Below are 5,176 nucleotides of genomic sequence, written 5' to 3'. Positions count from 1 at the left end.
GTTCGCTCAGGAGTCGAATCCCTGTGGCGAGAATGTGGGCGCGAATCCTGCCAGCTGCCGACGTGCGGGCGGTTCTGTTGTGTGCTTTTGCTCTCGTGGCTTCCACAGTTCCTCTCCGAACTAGGCGCCAGTAATTATCACTGGGGGGTTTAACTTGGTTCTCCGTGCAAACCCTTCTCCGTGCTCTCGTGCGGGGTGGAGATCGGCCCCGGCGCCGAATGTGTGAGGAAGTCTGTGTGAGGGGTGTCTTAATGTCCCACACGTCCAAAGGATTTCGTTTCAGTTGACAGGCAGAATTTGAAAATGGGTGCATGTAGCAAGCTGGGTCACTCTTGTGAAATACAAACCCTTTGCCACTTCCCAGCTCCGACTGGGCAAAGCTCAGAATTTTTCAGAGCTGTCTAGGAACCTTAATACCTGGCCCCTCTGGTCACTCTCCAGCCTCTAGTCTGGCGGTTTTCTCCTGGACACACCCCGCAGTCTAGTCTCCCAGAGAGGGGTCTTGCTTTGTCTTCTCTCTAGCACTCAGAGCAGCGCCGGATCCACCCTAGCTACTTAATACTTACCTAATAAGTATTCATGAATTTTCATGATATTGTCCAAAAGCTTTAGCAAATCCCCAAAGGCTGCGTAAGACCCCATAGAGATTAGAGTCAGCCACAAATACGGAGACTCAAACAAATATTTGAATAATAACTGGAGCGCCTGATTGGCTCAGTGGGTGGAGCCTGTAACTCCATAGCAGGGGTGTGAGTGCCGGGGGTCCGGCGCCAGTAGGTCCAGGGGTTCCCGAAGGATGATCGGCGTCTGCGAAAATAACAAATGGACACAGACAACAGCAGTGTGTTCGACTGGCCGCTTTATTGTGGCAAGCGTGGCATTATATGTGTTAGCAATTTCCTCGTAGCGTGCGTCATCTATGTTTCTCGGCTTTACCTAATTCTAAAAATGTTCCTTTGTGTAATCACCCATTAAGGAACCTCATGGTTATTTCTTTGTAACGTTCCCTCCTGCCTTTTGCTTATTGATTAATTTCTTCATACTACTTTCATGATGTAGCTACGTTTATTTATAGTTTATAAAGCGTTTGCTTCGCTATTTTCATGAAAGGTCATCTAGCTCTCAACACCTCAAGTGGAACATTTATAGGGACATGACTTCTTAATTGTTTCTTTGAACCAAACTGAGTTTATCCAAGCTGAATTTCTAGTAGGAAGGTTTTTTTTTTTTGTTTTTGTTTTTGTTTTTTTTTTTAGAAGTTTGAGGAATCAAAGAGAAATAACCTAAATATGGCAGGAAGGAAAGGGGTTTCTAGGGAAGTAGTGCAGCTTGTTGAGAACAAGGGGGCAAGAGGACTTTGTCACAATGTTGTGGAAGGGAAACTGCCGCCAAGCCTGGAGAATCCTGAAGAGTTTTCAAGTAGATGAAATACTTATTAGATCCTGGGAATCTACATTAAGGCCTTGCAAAGGTATGTAAGTGGGCCAAATGAACCAGAGAAGAAAATAGCTGGAGCACAGACCCCACAGGTAAGGTAGGAAAAGCTTGGAGAACACCGTTTCCTTCGGGAGAAATCCTTAGTCTGGAATCATGATGGAATCAGCGGTCCTCCCTAAGAACTCAGCAGCAAATCTAAGATCCTCCTGTCTGAAATGTGTTCCCGGTCCTCAAACATGTGAGTCCAAGAAATGTATGGAGCCTGTCCCTTGGCTTCATACTCTGTTCTATCCCAGTGTCTTCTTACATCTCTGGCCACCCAGTCTCCTTTGTGGACTTACTTTGACTGCCCCTTAATATATTCCCCTGAGGCTATGACTTTGCACTAGCACTCTGGGTAATGCCAGTCACTCCCGTGGCTTCAGTTACTACCATAAGCGGACCATAGTGAAATCTCTGTCTCTAACCTAGTTGTCTCCTGAGCGGATGCCCTCTCCATTAAAATCTCATATAAGCCCATCAAATTGAACAACACATCTAAACCAAACTCATGATAACATCTACCTCTTCCAGCCTTTATTGTTTCTTCTCTATTGAAAATCTCAATTAGCAGTGCACCTATCTTTTGTTAACCCATCTACTGGGGAGGAGCACTCCATGTAGACGGTACTTCTTTCAGGAACCTTTCCTATCTTTCCTAGCATTTGGTGCCCCTTGACATCATCTACCCAACTTATCTTCTTACCAGATGTTAAAACTCCTAGTTTCATCTGTCTCCTGTACTAGACTACATAAGCTTTACAAATCATCTTGTTATATTGCTTTATGCACAGGTCCTAACACATTACAGGCATTCTATATGAGTGAATAGATTCTTTATGTCCCGTGCCTAACACATGTGAATGAATATGAATATATTCTTCTGGATGCAAGGAATGTATCCAGCTGTTTCCCACCTGAAGGCTCTATCAAGAACCAAGTTAAGAGCAAAAATTGAGAGGGTAATTGCTTGCTTCTGTTGAGGCGCCACACAGCACCTGTTTTCAGGGGAGTCCTCATTATAGTTGCGCATCAAGCTCTACTCAGAGCTTTGCATGGACCAGATAGGAACTCAGAATAATGAATAGGCAAAAGGAGAGCAAGAGAATCATTTTAAAAATTGCATCTAGATCAAGGATCATACGCTACCTGGGCTGGTGAGGAATGGGTGGGTAGCCACCATAATCTCCACGTGTGAGCGAGGGGCCACTGCTACAGCAGCGCTCCTCAGCCAGTTTCTCCTGAAGGGGCCTTGGAGCCATTCTTGGTGAAGTTTCACAAAGAGGGTTGCAGGAGTGCAGGCCAGATTTAAGCTAGAGGGCAGAACCCCCAAACCTCCCCTGTAGCAAGCTCCCCAGTTGGTCTGAAGGGGGCAGTGAACCACCACTGCAGATTGGCCACAGCTCATTTGCCGTACACTCTGCAACAGGGGTGACTCAATTCTTTCTCGGCACAACTCCTCCATGGTGGCTCCAGACCAAAGGCGATGACGTTATCCAGGATTGTGAGAAGGGTTCATTATGACCACAGGGATAAATGAACTCCTAAGAAAGTGTCGTCAGAGAAGAGCAGGGGGGTAAAGACTGGTCTAGAGGACAAACTGCTACGAATGAGAAATAAGGAGTATCTGAGAGAAAGAATGCCTTCGCATGATGTTTGCAGAAATGTCCCAGAAACTGGAGTGGTCAGTTTTGTCAACTGCAGCCAAGGCCAAGAGAAGGAAGTGAGCCCTCTGTACCAAGCGCTGTGACATTTCTGTTCTCCCAGCAGCAGTGTCCACGGAAACTTCTGTGAGCAGGTGGCAACTGGTACACTTCCAACAATGCCAGACCTTTGCGAAATGTTTTCGTTCCTCTTGTCCACAAACTGGTATCACCTTCAAAAGACATATTAGCCACTTCTAAAAGACTATTCTTAATGAAACCCTCTTACTTCAGCCAGTGTCTTCAACTACATACTACAAATCTTTATAATTTGTATTTTCACCATCAGTGCATTGCTGGGTCCTGTGGTTGTTGCCTGCTCCTACATACCTGACACAGCAGCCTCTCTGACCGCTGGGGGACCATCATCCTCCGCTCAAGCACAGCTCTTTCTCCCACCCAAGAGGACTAGCAGGATGACACAGCCCCAAGCCCAGGCTTTAGGAATCAGACAAACTTTTGCTCCTAGCTTTGGAGGTGGGTATTGCCCAGGAAGCTTTGATGACAGCGCCCTATGGGGCAGATCTAATACCTACCAATCCTTGGGTGACCACTTAACCCTTTCAAACCCCATTTCTTGTTCTGTAAAATGACCAGTTGCCTCTTCTCATAGGGGTGATGATAAAAATGCAGATTAAAAAAATTACTTGTCAGTTTCTGGCATGTAAGTACTCAAAACAGGTATCAAAAAAACGTTCAGGCACTTTTTGCTATCTTCATAGTACAATTCTCTTCAGAGTGATGCTAAAGTAGAGACATCAAAACTTTACTAACCTTCAGCTTTATCCAAGTTGACTGCACTTACAATTAACCTTCTTTGGCAGTACTCGAGTTTTTGCCAAATGGCGGATTATCCATTACTGGAGGTTGTCTAAAAAACGCTTCAGTACTCCCACTTATCCCACTTAAAGAGAAGGAATACACTTTTAACAGGAAGTAAACACAGGCAGCTTTTCACCTTTACACCCAAGACCTTACCATTTACTGAGAAGGCACCATGTACTTGGCACCACTGTAAGCACTTAACGTGTATTAGCTCGTTTAAAAAAAATTTTTTTTTAATGTTTATTTATTTTTGAGACATTGTGAGAGACAGAGTGCAAGCAGTGGAGAGGCAGACAGAGGGAGACACAGAATCTGAAGCGGGCTCCAGGCTCGGAGCTGTCAGCCCAGAGCCCGACGCAGGGCTCGAACTCACGAACCGTGAGATCATGACCTGAGCCGAAGTTGGACGCTTAACCGACTGAGCCACCCAGGTGCCCCTAGCTCATTTAACTTACAGGCAAAAATTGAGCCACCGAAAGAGAATGCAATTTTCCTGAGTCTTGAAGCAGGTAGTAAGTGGTAAAGCCAGGATTCAAACCCATTAGCTCCAGAGGCCAGGCCATGCTCTGAACTGGATTAAGACTTACCACCTCTCTTATCATAGTCATACCAGCAAATAGAGCATCCAATCCCCAAAATGAAAAATACTGACTTTGCACAATCCCAAGTTCTCTCTGCCTGACACAGATGCATCAGAAACTTGAAAACTGGTAATGACATATAACCGTTCTATATTAAATTTAGTTATAAAATTCTATCACTAGTTGAAAAGTTTATTTCCTATTATACGCCAAGGATTACAGAACCTCAAAGGAAATTCCATTTTTCTTTAAAATGGCAAGGTTAAAAAAGTATCAAAGAAAAACCAAAGTCAAAAGTACTTCATAAATCCAGGGAATATTTAGTATTAAAAAAAATTTTTTTTTTTACATTTATTTTTGAGAGAAAGAGCGTGAACTGGGGAGGGGCAGAGAGAGAAAGAGCCAGGCACAGAATCCGAAGCAGCTCCAGACTCTGAGCTGTCAGCAGAGAGCCTGATGCGGGGCTCGAGCCCACAAGCTGTGAGAGCATGACCTGAAGTCGGACGCTTAACCGAGTGAACCACCCAGGCGCCCCTAGTATTTTAATATACACCAAAATGTCAAATTATCCTGAGTAAATGTATTTAAAAT

Source organism: Panthera leo, chromosome B2, assembly GCF_018350215.1.
Source record: "Panthera leo isolate Ple1 chromosome B2, P.leo_Ple1_pat1.1, whole genome shotgun sequence".
NCBI lineage: Eukaryota > Metazoa > Chordata > Mammalia > Carnivora > Felidae > Panthera > Panthera leo.
The sequence above is the reverse complement of the archived record's forward strand: the minus strand, read 5'-3'. Positions refer to the sequence as shown.